Raw genomic sequence first — 20,626 nt, forward strand, 5'->3', positions numbered from 1 at the left:
AGTAGATGGCTGCTCATTCTCTGTAAGGAAATCAGTAAACAGTGAGCACCAAGTACAAGGATGTCCTGAAATATTAAGTCTTGTCCTTTCAAGGCCCCAAAGCCTCCAGCTAGGTTCAGGGTCACGACAATCTCTAAAACCCACCGAGCATGAAGTATTCAGAACCAGAAGCCTGTGTGTGCCATATCACATAAATTCATCGTGAGTACACCAATCTGTCTTTTTTTTAATTCTAAATTATTTTGTCCCATCAGAACGATCTATATTACCAATTAACCAAATTTTCTGCATCTTTGGTGTCCTAGAATTGCTTTAAATTGTTGCTGGGACAGTCTTACAAACCTTCCTGTGCTGTTATGAGACCTTAAGGAGACAGCACTTATTTCAGAAATCAAAGGCAGTTGGGTTCAATCCTATGGTTAGCTGTTAGCTTGAAACTGGAAGGATGGATTTGACTAAGAAAGGGAGACAGCATACATGGAGGCAGGTAACCTTTCCTTTGCAAAATGACCCATTTTGAGGCCTTACTGCAGGCTCTTCTCTTCTCCTAATCTTGGTTTTTTTATTAGTTTAGGAGAAGAATTAAAACTCCATTTACAGTATCTCTGAACCTGAATGAGTTAAGTATGTGTGACCAACTTGATGTCTGCCTGTCTGTCAACAGGGCCAGAGTTCAGGGGCATCTGATGCATAGCACAGGAATGTCAGCCATCAATCTCTGGTCCACCTAACTCTACAGCATTAGAGTTGTCATGGTTGCTCATCTGATCTTCCTCATATGATCTCCATCCACAGAGATGTCAGAAAAGTCCTCCCCTGAGAGTGCAAGTTCTTTACAAATGAAAGATTATACAACAGAAGACACATGGGAGATTTATATGGGCAAGCTGTTGAAAGGATAAAGTGACAGAAGAAGTTTATTGATTAATTAATGAAAGAATCCGCTTCAGCTGATAGGTTAGAACATAGGTAGGTGGAGTAAACAAAATAGAATGCTGGGAGGAAGAGGTAGTGAGCTCAGAGAAGCCATGCTCCCCTCTCCCCGGCAGATGCCATAGCTCTGCTCTCTGAGGCAGGTGTCGATGCAGCCAGCCACCATCTCAGACATGCTGAATTTTTCCTGGTAATTGCACGTCGTTATACTACACTGATTATTAGAAATGGGTTAAAATGCTGAATCTAATGGGCCAGCAGTGTTTAAAAGAATACAGTTTTTGTGTATTTATTTCAGGCATAACCTTCATGCGGCCGTGGTGCTGGGGACACAGCCTCGCTTCTCAAATAACTACAGAATGGCTTGCAGCCTTGTGGACAACTGAATCCACTGAAAGCCTGAGAAATCTTGGGAAAGAGTAAAGCATGTTTTCTTGGTAGCAGCGATTTCTCGGTCTGCTCTGCTTGCTAGAAGAAAGCAAGGGCTCTCATCTAAAAGAGGCTTGCTGACTCAGCGTCAGCTGCAAAACCCTGCAGCCCTTAAGAGGTCCTGCCACAAAACATTTAAATGGTGTTGATAAAAGCCACCTGAATGCTTGTATGTTTTCAGCAGTAGCAGGAAAACAAACTGTGTTGTTTTAAAATGCCGGGTTTCTGGGCCATCCTGCCTGGGCAAACACTGACTGTTTGATGAAGGAGGGCCAACTACAGAAAGAGGGCTTGAGTGTTGTCTGTTGCAGCCTCTTTGATGGCAAGGACCTTGAAACACTGTAGACTTGTGGCACTGAATGCGGCTCTGTTCGGTACCTCAGCCACAAGGTTGGAATGGCAGAAAGCTAAGGAATGGGCTACATCTGGCCAGCAAAGCCACGGCTTTAGTCCTACTGAGATTGCTTGGTAAATGAAAGACTCATGTGGTCAGAAAAACCGAGAGAGAAATAGAGTAAAGAGAGATTCAAAGACAAAGAAAATTTTTAAATGATTTACAGTGTGTTAAAAATATGTGCAGGGTAAAATTTGAAGTTCTTAAAGTTAATAAAAGGAAGAGAGTTGTTGGGTGTGGTAGTACACACCTGTAAACCCAACACATGGGAGGCAGAGGGAGATTGACCTCTGTACCTTCAAGGTGAGGTAGCACACGCCTTTAATCCCAGTGCCTTGAAGGCAGAGACAAACAGATCTTTGTGAGTTCAATGTGTAGTAGCATACACCTTTAATCCCAATGCCTGAAAGGCAGAGAGAGGCAGATCTCTGAGACTTCAAGGACAGACAGGTATACAGAGTTATTCCAGGTCAAAGATACAGAGAACCTGTCTCAAAAGGCAAAAAATAAAAAGGAAAAATAAACAAAATAGAGGTTAAAGGAAGCGCACAAAGATGGAAAATTCACAGCGAATTTTGATATTGTATGCTATTATGCTCTTTTTGAATCATTTGAATTTTGAGGCAGTAGCAATAGCTGCTAAAAGATGTTTCTTTATAAAAGCTGCTGAAATAATCCAACATAGATATTTTGAAAATGCCTTGACTTTGAAATTTGGATCTAAGGACATGATGCTTTGGAAAGGAGTTTCTATTTTGTTTTCACAGAGGGTGATAATCTGTGGATGCCTCTATACTAATATGGTAGGATGGACCACGCCCTACTTAAAGGTTGCTGTGAACACCTTTAAAAAATTGCTTCGCTCAACTGCCAACTGAGATAAATCAATAATGATGCCACCATTCAGCAGGAAGCATTTTGGAGAGAAGAAACTGCAACCACGTTCTCAAATATGGCTTATGAGCGTTCTTTTACATTTAAAGTGGGATGTGATATAGATATGAATATTTGCATTAGTATAGATTTTGCTTTACTGATAGAGATTTTAGGTCAATTTTGTTACATGTATATGCATTTTTGATCTTAATTAAGGTATTGTGATTGTGTAGTTCATTAAAAAATATAATGTATATAGGTTATTAATGGATAATCATTAATAATAGTCAAGTTTGTAGTCATGTTAGTTAGATTTTCTAGCTACATAGATATATATATTTCTGTCAGATAGGCATTATTCATATCTCTCTAGACTACAAAACAGGGTATTAAATGTTTTAGTACCTTAGGGTTTTTCATGACAGTGAGACACTCTACTCTTGGCAGCACATATCTACTTCAGGAAGAAGATGGGCATCACAGAGGATCCTTATGGAGTTTGATAGCCATTTGGGGAAGAAACTGCTCTTGCCTGGATTGTTGCATAAACTGTACACAGAAAACACTCAGAGAGAGGACTACTGAACTTGCCTAAAGGTGAGATGATCTTTTCGTGTTCCTGATTCAGGAAAGGGTCAGCAAAACATTCTTCAAGACAAGCAGATAGTGACTGCCTTTGAAATTTCCTGCTTCATGGAAATGTCTGCTGGAAACTATGGGCCTGTAGGCTGAGGATGGTAACACCAACGGTACAGAGGAACTTTGGGTGACTGTCCAGGCAGCGAGATGTCTCTGTCATTTCTAGAGTTTGAAAATGGCTTACTTTTTGTTTGCTTAGGTAATACTGTATTATTCTGGAGTCTCTAATGGAGTTGAAGAATAGATAGATAGTTATAGTTTTTAAATTGTTATGATAAAAGATAAAATAGATATAAATATGGTAACTGTAATTCTTGCTTGATAATTGTTTTGTTATATGTAATTTTGCTATGTTAAAGTTAAAGATTCCGTTCTTGTTTAAACAGAAATAGGAGTAATGATGGAGTATAGGTCATTGGTTAATTAAATAAAGAAACTGTTTGGCCTGAAAGGTTAGAACATAGGTGGGTGGAATAAACATAAGAGAATGCTGGGAGGAATAGGAATTGAGCTTAGAGATGCCATGCACCTCTCCCATGGGCAGAAATGGTAGCTCTGCACTCTGAGGCAGATGGCGATACAGCCAGCCACCAGGTCAGACATACTAAATCTTTCCTTCTAAGCGCACCTCGTGCTGCAACATACATTATTAGACATGGGTTAAGAGGCTGAAAATAATGGGGCAGGCAGTGTTGAAATGAATAGTTTTGTGTTGTTATTTCGGAGCATAACCTTACAAGGCGGCCCCATGGGGATGCAGCTCTGCTGCTCAAATTTCTACAATCAAGGGGGAAATGGAAGAAGGGAAGAAAGAAGAGAGAGAGACAAGAAAAAATGGATGAATTTAATCATTCATTGGAAAAATGAGTGAACCAATGAATGAGGAGACCTAGTAGGAAAAAATGTGCTGCATTCCCTCAGAGTGTCAGGTCAAATTAAGGATTGACAAGGTTTTCCACTAAGGAGGAGGCTTATTCCATTTTACCTTCTTTGTGCTCCAGGCCCACCCACAAGAGTGATGATGAGGACAGGGAGAAGAAGAGGAGAGGGTGTACCAGAATTCCCTGGTACAATTTCTCACCCAAATTGTAGCCAAATCACCAGACCTGGGACAGCTGATCTACATGCTGGACCCTAAATCCCAGTTTGACAACTCTAACATTTTAACCAAGTTTGTGAAGATGAAGGAACCAAAAATAGCCCAGTTACAGGATGGCAGGTTCCTTACAGGATGGGAGTCAGACATCAGTACCATACTGGTATTTGGCGGTTTGATGGGTGTGTGGGGTCTTTGCCAGACTCCACCTAGCATCATGGATTCCCTACTTTACTGATATTATGGAGTTCGGTGCATTCATCATATGTGTGCATGTCACACACTAGTGGGCATCATATGTACATGTTTATCCTGTGTGTGGGTGAGTGTGTTCATGAGTTTTATAGCCCAAGTACTACAGAACATGATCAATGAAAGGGAACACTGTTTTCCAGATATGGCAGGACAATTATTTAAATGAACGGACAAGGGTTGGATGGCATGGATAAGACTTATGAGAGTTCAAGGCATACCGAATCCAGGCATGACAAAGTAGGTGGCAGACAGAATTCTGGCAAAACTAAGTAGGTAGCTTGATGTCCAACTTACTGGAGAAGAGCAACTGAGCGGAGACACTTTTCACTAAGCAACATGCTCTAGTGGAGATCAAACATCCTTTGACTTACAGCCAGTACGAATTAAACCATTCATCAAATGAAACCTATTTTTCTCTGAATTTGAGTATACATTTGTGTCCCTTCCTGATTAATCTACTCTTTATCCTCTTATGTCCCAATACCTCACGCTGATATCGGTCACATCTTTCCATTTGACATGGTTTTCCCTCAAGCTTCATACGGCCCCGAGATCATACAACTTTTTGTCCCTTCTCCACTGCTTCCTTGACAGCCATCTTGTCCTTTACCACACCACGCATCCCCAGTCCTTTACTCTCCAAGGGGAAAAGACCATAAATCCTGCTTAGTTTGGAGGCATGTATTTCTGTGATGCCCCATCCACCAAACACAATCCATCATTGACCAAATAACACAACATGTTAACAAATTTTTATTCTTTGAGAAAGAATAATCCATTGGAAAAGATACCAGGATTCATAGAAGACCTGAGTTATCTCTGAAAAAACATATTCCCACAGAGAGAATTAAGTCTGCCCCTCAAAATTTGAGAATTTCACTTTAACAGATCTTCACCAAATCATAGACATAGATATGGAAGTCATTATCAAACTTGATGAAATACACAGAAGGTTTGTTGGGAACTTGGCAAATAATTTTACCTATCTCTTGGGTTCCATCTTTTTTGTTGTACTGCACTCTTTTGCCCTGCAAGGAATCCCTGCCTAATTCCAAAGTCACCTCTACTGGAGGACATTCAGGCGTGATGTGGAGGTTGCCTTCAATGGAATCATCATGATGGTGGTAAAGGTAGAGGACCGGATCATTCTCGTTGACAATGTAGAAACAGGTCGTTATGGTCTGCACCTCATCTGGGACCACGCCACTCCACTCTTCCTTAGAGCCTGGCATGATGTGGAGGTTGCCTTCCAGGTAGTCATCCAGGAGGTGGTAAATGTACAAGACCGGATCTTTCTTGTAGGTAATATAAAACCAGGTCTTCATGATTGGCACCTCTTCTAGGACCATCCCGTTCCAGTCATTCTTAGAGCCATTTGTGCCCATGAATGTATGTTTCACTGCTCTGCCAACTATGGTGTTTGAGAGATGAGTGTCTGTCACCTGAGGAAATGGCACATTATTAGGCAGGATCTTCAGGTTTAAAATCCTTTCATCACTATGAAGCTCCAAGCCATAGACACAATCAATCCCATCATATTTCAACAAATAGAGAGAGGGATATGTTGGCAGTTGATCTAGAATGATGGCTTTCCAATGGGTGACTGGTTCATTGGCTTCCTTCCAGCCATGAGAAATTCTGCGGCCAACAATATTCTCCAGGGCCTCAAAAGGCTTACTAAGTTTTTGCTTCTGGAGCGATGGCCCATTCTTCTTCTGGAGATGTGGCATGCAACTCATACTAAGAGGCATCTTCATCATGGCGGGAGACTTTCTGAGATAGGCCACAGCACTCCTGTTCCACTGTCTCTTGGCTCTGTTTCTGTGCTTGGGCTTCATAGCTGCCAATCTCTGCATAGGAAAAACTCTTCAGTTTAAATCAGACACAAAGTGGTTTCCTCCACCATAAGTGCCTGCAAGGATAAGAAGGTGAGGATGTGAGGTCAAGGCTCTTTTTAGGAATAACTTTGGAACAGGTGAAAAAGGCAGGGCTGAATAGATTTGGATACCTAAATGGAATATGTTCTTAAGAATTAATAAGAAAATTATCAAACTCTTGTCTACAGCTCAGTATATGTGTATCAGAGACATATTCCTGCTGCAAAATGCAATTGACCTCTACTGAGAAACCTACTTCCTGACTTACTATATCAATGAGAGACGAAGCTATGCCTATACCTAAAGTGAGAAAGAAATATCTGAAGAGATGGCAAAGAATTCAAAGAACAGCCACTCCTCTCCTTACCACTCAAGCTACTGATCTATAACCACCTGCCCAAGGTCATGGCACTCCAGTCCACTGGCTCTCTCTATTGTGTCTCCTGATCCAGATCCAGGTTGATTACATAAAGATATTCTGTATCTTCATTAGAGAAGTGAGTACTGTGAGTCAAACTGCCAAAAGAAAGAAACATTAATCTGTGCAACAGCACCTATTAGAAATAATTATCTTTTAAAACACATATGGACAAAGAGGATCTTTGCCATTTAAGTGGACTGAGGAATTGGACATTTTTAGCAAAGATAGAGCTGGGAGAATACCTGACATTAACCGTCCCCCAGCTATCAAATATAGGAGCTGTTAACGACATAAATTTTGGACCCAGAGCAGATTTGAAAGAAACCTTTCTTTGACTACAGAGGTCCTAGTTGCTTCCTAAACATATTTACCAAAAGAAAATATCTTGGCTCTCTAGATTCCAACTTCTGGAAATTCGGTTGAACAGTTGTGGAGCCCAAGAGCTGAACTGACCTCCTCAGCCACCGTGAAGATAGTAAGCCCACCTTCACAGAAGACCAGTGCTTCATGTGGAACAGAGTTGCCACCCCCAACCAAAGCTTTGTGACATCATCAAGGCTCTACTTATGTCATAAAACTCCTCCTAGCCAGGTTTCTTCCCTACTAACCCCCAGAAATATCCAGCATACAGGTCCTAAAATGCTGCTCATACAGCCCCATGAAGACCCAAAATAAAAACCCCAATCTTCTTCCCAATTACTTGAGTCATATTTTCCAAGTAACTCAACCCCTTTATGTGTTTTTTTTTCTGTAAAATAATTTTTGGTCTGAGTCAACAACTCATATGAATGTTTTTTTCCTAGCTCCAATGTCCTCATTGGTTATTTTCTATTGATTTTTCCATTACTTCATAATAATAATTATCAAACTTTCCACTTCTCTTCCTCCTCCCACATTCTTCTTGCTGCGCAAATAAACCTCTCCACTCAAACACCAGTCCAAATAGAGGGCAGGGTACTATGAGCTGTGGGAAGTCCAAGCCCACCCTTCATCCATCCATATTTAGCAAGGTATGCATCCACAAAAAATATGATCACAAAAAGCCAGTGTATGATATGCAGACAATTGCAAGTGCCATTATCTTTGGCTTCTCCGTCTGCCCCAATTGTCAGCCACATTCAGAGCTTCCAGTTTGATCCCATGTTCTTTCATTCCCAGGTCACTGGATTAGTTGAAATCCCCTTAGTTCAGGCACAGTGTCTCATAGTGTGGACCAAGCCCTTATATTCCTGACATCCTTGCTCTTTTTCTCCATCCATCTGCTCTTCCACTGGAGCTTGGAAGCTCCATCTAGTTTTCTGATTTTGACCCTGACTTGATCTCCATCATTTGCCAAACAAAAGTTCCATGGTGGTTTTCAAGATAGTCAGTCATCAGTCTGACTATGGGACAAGGCACACATAGTTCCTAGGGACATGTCACAGTGCAGTCAACTTCTCCCCCATGCTTCAGTACCTAGAGAGGGTCACCCTATAGCCTACTGAGAACCACTCAAGAGATATCGATATTGACATCCCCAGAATGGCCCCATAAATTGAGATATCATCAGTGTATGTGCATTAACTTGTGTGTGTTTTTGTGTGTGTATTTAAATCACAATAACAAATGGATTGTAATATTGAAGTTTCTTCTCATCTTGAGAAGAATATTTGCTACAGAAACACTCTCACAGTAATAGTGAGAGTGTAAACTATCTAAGAAAGGAGAAATAACTGGAGGAATCCCCCAGGAGTTAGGCTCAGTGTCCCAGGAATTACGCCCAAGGAAAGTCAATGAAATCAGTGATGGAAGATAAAACCCAGCCTAAATAAAACCCTAAATCATTTAGGTGGAACATGAGATACTCTTACAACAGTTACAAGAGGTCTAAAATGCCTGGACTGGAACATAAGGGGAACACAATGACGTGGAGCTGAGAGTGCATGGCAAAACTTACTGGATCTGGCAAAAATTATGTAAGCATACCAAAGAAACCACCAGTGGGACAAAACCCTAAGAAATCTGTATGACAACATATCATGTTGAACATAATGAGATTTGTAGACAAAGGAAAGATCTCAATTATGTCACTGTCACACAGGTGATGATGAACCAGTTCCATCGTAGAGTGACTCCCTGCTGTGTTTAAGATAACCTGTCAATTCTGTCTAGTCAGTTACAAGGAAATTTGCATTAATTGCACAGATTAATTATCAGCATCATTTACTGCACAATCAAAGGCAAGGCAAAGAAATCATAGACATGTTGTTGAATGCTGATGATGTTATTGGGAGTTTTGATGGGTTTTTTTCTTAAAGGGTGACTCTCATCGGTGACTCTCATGCATGAAGCAGATCCTTTCTCTGTGATGTTTCCTGAATAGCCACTGAGATACCAGCCCATTGAGTTGTGGTCTCTCTCTCTTTTACAAAGCAACTTCTACCTTCAGCTTGATCTCTTGCTTGAGCTTCCCTTCTGGCTACTAGGCTCCTTTTCTGATCCTGCAGAGGGCTTTGGTAAGGGATTGTGATCTCTAACTTTTTCCCCTTTCAAGAACTAATCATTCTATTAATCACAATTCTAAACTGCTGTGGGAGTTTGTTTGTGAGTTATGCCTTCACATGTGATACAAGCGACCTGTGTGTATAGGGTCTTCTCTCTGTTCATGTGGGGAAGGCATGGCAGCAGGAGTAGATGGCTGCTCATTCTCTGTAAGGAAATCAGTAAACAGTGGGGACCAAGTACAAGGATGTCCTGAAATATTAAGTCTTGTCCTTTCAAGGCCCCAAAGCCTCCAGCTAGGTTCAGGGTCACGACAATCTCCAAAACCCACCGAGCATGAAGTATTCAGAACCAGAAGCCTGTTTGTGCCATATCACGTAAATTCATCGTGAGTACACCAATCTGTTTTTTTTTCAATTCTAAATTATTTTGTCCCATCAGAACGATCTATATTACCAATTAACCAAATTTGCTGCATCTTTGGTGTCCTAGAATTGCTTTAAATTGTTGCTGGGACAGTCTTACAAACTTTCCTGTGCTGTTATGAGACCTTAAGGAGACAGCACGTATTTCAGAAATCAAAGGCAGTTGGGTTCAATCCTATGGTTAGCTGTTAGCTAGACACTGGAAGGATGGATTTGACTAAGAAAGGGAGACAGCATACATGGAGGCAGGTAACCTTTCCTTTGCAAATTGACCCATTTTGAGGCCTTACTTCAGGCTCTTCACTTCTCCTAATCTTGGTTTTTTTATTAGTTTAGGAGAAGAATTAAAACTCCATTTACAGTATCTGTGAAACCGAATGAGTTAAGTATATGTGACCAACTTGATGTCTGCCTGTCTGTCAACAGGGCCAGAGTTCAGGGGCATCTGATGCATAGCACAGGAATGTCAGCCATCAATCTCTGGTCCACCTAACTCTACAGCATTAGAGTTGTCATGGTTGCTCATCTGATCTTCCTCATATGATCTCCATCCACAGAGATGTCAGAAAAATCCTCCCCTGAGAGTGCAAGTTCTTTACAAATGAAAGATTATACAACAGAAGACACATGGGAGATTTATATGGGCAAGCTGTTGAAAGGATAAAGTGACAGAAGAAGTTTATTGATTAATTAAAGAAAGAATCCGCTTCAGCTGATAGGTTAGAACATAGGTAGGTGGAGTAAACAAAATAGAATGCCGGGAGGAAGAGGTAGTAAGCTCAGAGAAGCCATGCTCCCCTCTCCCCGGCAGATGCCATAGCTCTGCTCTCTGAGTCAGTTGTCGATGCAGCCAGCCACCATGTCAGACATGCTGAATGTTTCCTGGTAAGTGCACCTCGTTATACTACACTGATTATTAGAAATGGGTTAAAATGCTGAATCTAATGGGCCAGCAGTGTTTAAAAGAATACAGTTTTTGTGTATTTATTTCAGGCATAACCTTCATGCGGCCGTGGTGCTGGGGACACAGCCTCGCTGCTCAAATAACTACAGAATGGCTTGCAGCCTTGTGGACAACTGAATCCACTGAAAGCCTGAGAAAGCTTGGGAAAGGGTAAAGCATGTTTTCTTGGTAGCAGCGATTTCTCGGTCTGCTCTGCTTGCTAGAAGAAAGCAAGGGCTCTCATCTTAAAGAGGCTTGCTGACTCAGCTTCAGCTGCAAAACCCTGCAGCCCTTAAGAAGTCCTGCCACAAAACATTTAAATGGTGTTGATAAAAGCCAACTGAATGCTTGTATGTTTTCAGCAGTAGCAGGAAAAAAAACTGTGTTGTTTTAAAATGCCGGCTTTCTGGGCCATCCTGCCTGGGCAAACTCTGACTGTTTGAGGAAGGAGGGCCAGCTACAGAAAGAGGGCTTGAGTGTTGTCTGTTGCAGCCTCTTTGATGGCAAGGACCTTGAAACACTGTAGACTTGTGGCACTGAATGCGGCTCTGTTCGGTACCTCAGCCACAAGGTTGGAATGGCAGAAAGCTAAGGAATGGGCTACATCTGGCCAGCAAAGCCACGGCTTTAGTCCTACTGAGATTGCTTGGTAAATGAAAGACTCATGTGGTCAGAAAAACAGAGAGAGACATAGAGTAAACAGAAATTCAAAGACAAAGAAAATTTTTAAATGATTTACAGTGTGTTAAAAATATGTGCAGGGTAAAATTTGAAGTTCTTAAAGTTAAAAAAAGGAAGAGAGTTGTTGGGTGTGGTAGTACACACCTGTAAACCCAACACATGGGAAGCAGAGGGAGGTTGACCTCTGTACCTTCAAGGTGAGGTAGCACACGCCTTTAACCCCAGTGCCTTGAAGGCAGAGACAAACAGATCTTTGTGAGTTCAATGTGTAGTAGCATACACCTTTAATCCCAATGCCTGAAAGGCAGAGAGAGGCAGATCTCTGAGACTTCGAGGACAGACAGGTTTACAGAGTTATTCCAGGTCAAAGATACAGAGAACCTGTCTCAAAAGGCAAAAAATAAAAAGGAAAAGTAAACAAAATAGAGGTTAAATTGAAGCGCACAAAGATGGAAAATTCACAGCGAATTTTGATATTGTATGCTATTATGCTCTTTTTGAATCATTTGAATTTTGAGGCAGTAGCAATAGCTGCTAAAAGATGTTTCTTTATAAAAGCTGCTGAAATAATCCAACATAGATATTTTGAAAATGCCTTGACTTTGAAATTTGGATCTAAGGACATGATGCTTTGGAAAGGAGTTTCTATTTTGTTTTCACAGAGGGTGATAGTCTGTGGATGCCTCTATCCTAATTGGTAGGATGGACCACGCCCTACTTAAATGTTGCTGTGAACACCTTTAAAAAATTGCTTCGCTCAACTGCCAACTGAGATAAATCAATAATGATGCCACCATTCAGCAGGAAGCATTTTGGAGAGAAGAAAATGCACCCACGTTCTCAAATATGGCTTATAAACGTTCTTTTACATTTAAAGTGGGATGTGATATAGATATGAATATTTGCATTAGTATAGATTTTGCTTTACTGATAGAGTTTTTAGTCAATTTTGTTATATGTATATGCATTTTTGATCTAATTAAGGTATTGTGATTGTGTAGTTCATTTAAAAATATAATGTATATAGGTTATTAATGGATAATCATTAATAATAGTCAAGTTTGTAGTCATGTTAGTTAGATTTTCTAGCTACATAGATATATATATTTCTGTCAGATAGGCATTATTCATATCTCTCTAGACTACAAAATAGGCTATTTAATGTTTTAGTACCTTAGGGTTTTTCATGTCAGTGAGACACTCTACTCTTGGCAGCACATGTGTACTTCAGGAAGAAGATGGGCATCAAAGAGGATCCTTATGGAGTTTGATAGCCATTTGGGGAAGAAACTGCTCTTGCCTGGATTGTTGCATAAACTGTACACAGAAAACACTCAGAGAGAGGACTACTGAACTTGCCTAAAGGTGAGATGATCTTTTCGTGTTCCTGATTCAGGAAAGGGTCAGCAAAACATTCTTCAAGACAAGCAGATAGTGACTGCCTTTGAAATTTCCTGCTTCATGGAAATGTCTGCTTGAAACTATGGGCCTGTAGGCTGAGGATGGAAACACCAACGGTGCAGAGGAACTTTGGGTGACTGTCCAGGCAGCGAGATGTCTCTGTCATTTCTAGAGTTTGAAAATGGCTTACTTTTTTTTGCTTAGGTAATACTGTATTATTCTGGAGTCTCTGATGGAGTTGAAGAATAGATAGATAGTTATAGTTTTCCATTGTTATGATAAAAGATAAAATAGATATAAATATTGTAACTGTAATTCTTGCTTGATAACTGTTTTGTTATATGTAATTTTGCTATGTTAAAGTTAAAGATTCCGTTCTTGTTTAAACAGAAATAGGAGTAATGATGGAGTATAGGTCATTGGTTAATTAAATAAAGAAACTGTTTGGCCTGAAAGGTTAGAACATAGGTGGGTGGAATAAACATAAGAGAATGCTGGGAGGAATAGGAATTGAGCTTAGAGATGCCATGCACCTCTGCCATGGGCAGAAATGGTAGCTCTGCACTCTGAGGCAGATGGCGATACAGCCAGCCACCAGGTCAGACATGCTAAATCTTTCCTTCTAAGCGCACCTCCTGCTGCAACATACATTATTAGACATGGGTTAAGAGGCTGAAAATAATGGGGCAGGCAGTGTTGAAATGAATAGTTTTGTGTTGTTATTTCGGAGCATAACCTTACAAGGCGGCCCCATGGGGATGCAGCCCTGCTGCTCAAATTTCTACAATCAAGGGGGAAATGGAAGAAGGGAAGAAAGAAGAGAGAGAGACAAGGAAGAATGGATGAATTCAATCATTCATTGGAAAAATGAGTGAACCAATGAATGAGGAGACCTAGTAGGAAAAAATGTGCTGCATTCCCTCAGAGAGTCAGGTCAAATTAAGGATTGACAAGGTTTTCCACTAAGGAGGAGGCTTATTCCATTTTACCTTCTTTGTGCTCCAGGCCCACCCACAAGAGTGATGATGAGGACAGGGAGAAGAAGAGGAGAGGGTGTACCAGAATTCCCTGGTACAATTTCTCACCCAAATTGTAGCCAAATCACCTGACCTGGGACAGCTGATCTACATGCTGGCCACTAACTCCCAGTTTGACAACTCTAACATTTTTCCAAGTTTGTGAAGATGAAGGAACCAAAAATAGCCCAGTTACAGGATGGCAGTTTCCTTACAGGATGGTTGTCAGACATCAGTACCATACTGGTATTTGGCGGTGTGATGGGTGTGTGGGGTCTTTGCCAGACTCCACCTAGCATCATGGATTCCCTACTTTACTGATATTATGGAGTTGGGTGCATTCATCATATGTGTGCATGTCACACACTAGTGGGCATCATATGTACATGTTTAACCTGTTTGTGGGTGAGTGTGTTCATGAGTTTTATAGCCCAAGTACTACAGAACATGATCAATGAAAGGAAACACTGTTTTCCAGATATGGCAGGACAATTATTTAAATGAACTGACAAGGGTTGGATGGCATGGATAAGACCTATGAGAGTTCAAGGCATACTGAATCCAGGCATGACAAAGTAGGTGGCAGACAGAATTCTGGCAAAACTAAGTAGGTAGCTTGATGTCCAACTTACTGGAGAAGAGCAACTGAGCGGAGACACTTTTCACTAAGCAACATGCTCTAGTGGAGATCAAACATCCTTTGACTTACAGCCAGTACGAATTAAACCATTCATCAAATGAAACCTAATTTTCTCTGATTTTGAGTATACATTTGTGTCCCTTCCTGATTAATCTACTCTTTATCCTCTTAAGTCCCAATACCTCACGCTGATAGCGGTCACATCTTTCCATTTGACATGGTTTTCCCTCAAGCTTCATACCGCCCCGAGATCATACAAATTTTTGTCCCCTCTCCACTAGTTCCTTGACAGCCATCTTGTCCTTTACCACACCACGCATCCCCAGTCTTTTACTCTCCAAGGGAAAAGACCATAAATCCTGCTTTGTTTTGAGGCATGTGTTTCTGTGATGCCCCATCCACCAAACACAATCCATCATTGACCAAATAACACAACATGTTAACAAATTTTTATTCTTTGAGAAAGAATAATCCATTGGAAAAGATACCAGGATTCATAGAAGACCTGAGGTATCTCTGAGAAAACACATTCCCACAGAGAGAATTAAGTCTGCCCCTCAAAATATGAGAATTTCACTTTAACAGATCTTCACCAAATCATAGACATAGATATGGAAGTCATTATCAAACTTGATGAAATACACAGAAGGTTTGTTGGGAACTTGGCAAATAATTTTACCTTTCTCTTGGGTTCCATCTTTTTTGTTGTACTGCACTCTTTTGCCCTCCAAGGAATCCCTGCCTAATTCCAAAGTCACCTCTACTGGAGGACATTCAGGTGTGATGTGGAGGTTGCCTTCAATGGAATCATCATGATGGTGGTAAAGGTACAGGACCGGATCATTCTCGTTGACAATGTAGAAACAGGTCGTTATGGTCTGCACCTCATCTGGGACCATGCCACTCCACTCTTCCTTAGAGCCTGGCATGATGTGGAGGTTGCCTTCCAGGTAGTCATCCAGGAGGTGGTAAATGTACAAGACCGGATCTTTCTTGTAGGTAATATAAAACCAGCTCTTCATGATTGGCACCTCTTCTAGGACCATCCCGTTCCAGTCATTCTTAGAGCCATTTGTGCCCATGAATGTATGTTTCACTGCTCTGACAACTATGGTGTTTGAGAGATGAGTGTCTGTCACCTGAGGAAATGGCACATTATTAGGCAGGATCTTCAGGTTTAAAATCCTTTCATCACTATGAAGCTCCAAGCCATAGACACAATCAATCCCATCATATTTCAACAAATAGAGAGAGGGATATGTTGGCAGTTGATCTAGAATGATGGCTTTCCAATGGGTGACTGGCTCATAAGCTAGCTTCCAGCCATGAGAAATTCTGCGGCCAACAATATTCTCCAGGGCCTCAAAAGGCTTACTAAGTTTTTGCTTCTGGAGCGATGGCCCATTCTTCTTCCTGAGATGTGGCATGCAACTCATACTAAGAGGCATCTTCATCATGGCGGGAGACTTTCTGAGATAGGCCACAGCACTCCTGTTCCACTGTCTCTTGGCTCTGTTTCTGTGCTTGGGCTTCATAGCTGCCAATCTCTGCAAAGGAAGAACTCTTCAGTTTAAATCAGACACAAAGTGGTTTCCTCCACCATAAGTGCCTGCAAGGATAAGAAGGTGAGGATGTGAGGTCAAGGCTCTTTTTAGGAATAACTTTGGAGCAGGTGAAAAAGGCAGGGCTGAATAGATTTGGATACCTAAATGGAATATGTTCTTAAGAAATTAATAGGAAAATTATCAAACTCTTGTCTACAGCTCAGTATATGTGTATCAGAGACATATTCCTGCTGCAAAATGCAATTGACCTCTACTGAGAAACCTACTTCCTGACTTACTATATCAATGAGAGAGGAAGCTATGCCTATACCTAAAGTGAGAAAGAAATATCTGAACAGATGGCAAAAAATTCAAAGAACAGCCACTCCTCTCCTTACCACTCAAGCTACTGGTTAGTTGGCTGATCTATAACCACCTGCCCAAGGTCATGGCACTCCAGTCCACTGGCTCTCTCTATTGTGTCTCCTGATCCAGATCCAGGTTGATTACATAAAGATATTCTGTATCTTCATTAGAGAAGTGAGTACTGTGAGTCAAACTGCCAAAAGAAAGAAACATTATTCTGTGCAACAGCACCTATTAGAAATAATTATCTTTTAAAACACATATGGACAAAGAGGATCTTTGCCATTTAAGTGGACTGAGGAATTGGACATTTTTAGCAAAGATAGAGTGGGGAGAATATCTGACATTAACCGTCCCCCAGCTATCAAATATAGGAGCTGTTAACGACATAAATTTTGGACCCAGAGCAGATTTGAAAGAAACCTTTCTTTGACTACAGAGGTCCTAGTTGCTTTTTAAACATATTTACCAAAAGAAAATATCTTGGCTCTCTAGATTCCAACTTCTGGAAATTCGGTTGAACAGTTGTGGAGCCCAAGAGCTGAACTGACCTCCACAGCCACCGTGAAGATAGTAAGCCCACCTTCACAGAAGACTAGTGCTTCATGTGGAACAGAGTTGCCACCCTCAACCAAAGCTTTGTGACATCATCAAGGCTCTACTTATGTCATAAAACTCCTCCTAGCCAGGTTTCTTCCCTACTAACCTCCAGAAATATCCAGCATACAGGTCCTAAAATATTGCTCATACAGCCCTATGAAGACCCAAAATAAAAACCCCAATCTTCTTCCCAATTACTTGAGTCATATTTTCCAAGTAACTCAAACCATTTATGTGTTTTTTTTTCTGTAAAATAATTTTTGGTCTGAGTCAACAACTCACATGAATGTTTTTTTTCCCTAGCTCCAATGTCCTCATTGGTTATTTTCTATTGATTTTTCCATTACTTCATAATAATAATTATCAAACTTTCCACTTCTCTTCCTCCTCCCACATTCTTCTTGCTGCGCAAATAAACCTCTCCACTCAAACACCAGTCCAAATAGAGGGCAGGGTACTTTGAGCTGTGGGAAGTCCAAGCCCACCCTTCATCCATCCAGATTTAGCAAGGTATGCATCCACAAAAAATATGATCACAAAAAGCCAGTGTATGATATGCAGACAATTGCAAGTGCCATTATCTTTAGCTTCTCCGTCTGCCACAATTGTCAGCCACATTCACAGCTTCCAGTTTGATCCCATGTTCTTTCATTCCCAGGTCACTGGATTAGTTGAAATCCTCTTAGTTCAGGCACAGTGTCTCATAGTGTGGACCAAGCCCTTATATTCCTGACATCCTTGCTCTTTTTCTCCATCCATCTGCTCTTCCACTGGAGCTTGGAAGCTCCATCTAGGTTTCTGATTTTGACCCTGACTTGATCTCCATCATTTGCCAAACAAAAGTTCCATGGTGGTTTTCAAGATAGTCAGTCATCAGTCTGACTATGGGACAAGGCACACATAGTTCCTAGGGACATGTCACAGTGCGGTCAACTTCTCCTCCCTGCTTAAGTACCTAGAGAGGGTCACCCTATGGCCTTCTGAGAACCACTCGAGAGATATCGATCTTGACATCCCCAGAATGGCCCCATAAATTGAGATATCATCAGTGTATGTGCATTAACTTGTGTGTGTTTGTGTGTGTGTATTTAAATCACAATAACAAATGGATTGTAACATTGAAGTTTCTTCTCATCTTGAGAAGAATATTTGCTACAGAAACACTCTCACAGTAATAATGAGAGTGTAAACTATCTAAGAAAGGAGAAATAACTGGAGGAATCCCCCAGGAGTTAGGCTCAGTGTCCCAGGAATTACACCCAAGGAAAGTCAATGAACTCAGTGATGGAAGATAAAACCCAGCCTAAATAAAACCCTAAATCATTTAGGTGGAACATGAGATACTCGTACAACAGTTACAAGAGGTCTAAAATGCCTGGACTGGAACATAAGGGGAACACAATGACGTGGAGCTGAGAGTGCATGTCAAAACTGATTGGATCTGGAAAAAATTATGTAAGCATACCAAGGAAACCACCAGTGGGACAAAACCCTAAGAAATCTGTATGACAACATATCATGTTGAACATAATGAGATTTATAGACAAAGGAAAGATCTCAATTATGTCACTGTCACACAGGTGATGATGAACCAGTTCCATCGTAGAGTGACTCCCTGCTGTGTTTAAGATAACCTGTCAATTCTGTCTAGTCAGTTACAAGGAAATTTGCATTAATTGCACAGATTAACTATCAGCATCATTTACTGCACAATCAAAGGCAAGGCAAAGAAATCATAGACATGTTGTTGAATGCTGATGATGTTATTGGGAGTTTTGATGGGTTTTTTTCTTAAAGGGAAATCATCGGTGACTCTCATGCATGAAGCAGGTCCTTTCTCTGTGATGTTTCCTGAATAGCCACTGAGATACCAGCCCATTGAGTTGTGGTCTCTCTCTCTTTTAAAAAGCAACTTCTACCTTCAACTTGATCTCTTGCTTGAGCTTCCCTTCCGGCTAATAGGCTCCTTTTCTGATGCTGCAGAGGGCTTTTGTTGGGATTGTGATCTCTAAGTTTTTCCCCTTTCAAGAACTAATCATTCTATTAATCACAATTCTAAACTGCTGTGGGAGTTTGTTTGTGAGTTATGCCTTCACATGTGATACAAGCGACCTGTGTGTATAGGGTCTTCTCTCTGTTCATGTGGGGAAGGCATGGCAGCAGGAGTAGATGGCTGCTCATTCTCTGTAAGGAAAGCAGTAAACAGTGGGGACCAAGTACAAGGATGTCCTGAAATATTAAGTCTTGTCCTTTCAAGGCCCCAAAGCCTCCAACTAGGTTCAGGGTCACAACAATCTCCAAAACCCACCGAGCATGAAGTATTCAGAACCAGAAGCCTGTTTGTGCCATATCATGTAAATTCATCGTGAGTACACCAATCTGTTTTTTTTCAATTCTAAATTATTTTGTCCCATCAGAACGATCTATATTACCAATTAACCAAATTTGATGCATTTTTGGTGTCCTAGAATTGCTTTAAATTGTTGCTGGGACAGTCTTACAAACCTTCCTGTGCTGTTATGAGACCTTAAGGGGACAGCACTTATTTCAGAAATCAAAGGCAGTTGGGTTCAATCCTATGGTTAGCTGTGAGCTAGAAAATGGAAGGATGGATTTGACTAAGAAAGGGAGACAGCATACATGGAGGCAGGTAACCTTTCCTTTGCAAAATGACCCATTTTGAGGCCTTACTTCAGGCTCTTCTCTTCTCCTAATCTTGGTTTTTTTATTAGTTTAGGAGAAGAATTAAAACTCCTTTTACAGTATCTGTGAACCCGAATGAGTTAAGTATGTGTGACCAACTTGATGTCTGCCTGTCTGTCAACAGGGCCAGAGTTCAGGGGCATCTGATGCATAGCACAGGAATGTCAGCCATCAATCTCTGGTCCACCTAACTCTACAGCATTAGAGTTGTCATGGTTGCTCATCTGATCTTCCTCATATGATCTCCATCCACAGAGATGTCAGAAAAATCCTCCCCTGAGAGTGCAAGTTCTTTACAAATGAAAGATTATACAACAGAAGACACATGGGAGATTTATATGGGCAAGCTGTTGAAAGGATAAAGTGACAGAAGAAGTTTATTGATTAATTAAAGAAAGAATCCGCTTCAGCTGATAGGTTAGAACATAGGTAGGTGGAGTAAACAAAATAGAATGCCGGGAGGAAGAGGTAGTGATCTCAGAGAAGCCATGCTCCCCTCTCCCCGGCAGATGCCATAGCTCTGCTCTCTGAGGCAGATGTCGATGCAGCCAGCCACCATGTCAGACATGCTGAATTTTTCCTGGTAAGTGCACCTCATTATACTACACTGATTATTAGAAATGGGTTAAAATGCTGAATCTAATGGGCCAGCAGTGTTTAAAAGAATACAGTTTTTGTGTATTTATTTCAGGCATAACCTTCATGCGGCCGTGGTGCTGGGGACACAGCCTTGCTGCTCAAATAACTACAGAATGGCTTGCAGCCTTGTGGACAACTGAATCCACTGAAACCTTGAGAATGCTTGGGAAAGTGTAAAGCATGTTTTCTTGGTAGCAGCGATTTCTCGGTCTGCTCTGCTTGCTAGAAGAAAGCAAGGGCTCTCATCTTAAAGAGGCTTGCTGACTC

Source organism: Microtus pennsylvanicus, chromosome Y (assembly GCF_037038515.1).
Source record: "Microtus pennsylvanicus isolate mMicPen1 chromosome Y, mMicPen1.hap1, whole genome shotgun sequence".
NCBI lineage: Eukaryota > Metazoa > Chordata > Mammalia > Rodentia > Cricetidae > Microtus > Microtus pennsylvanicus.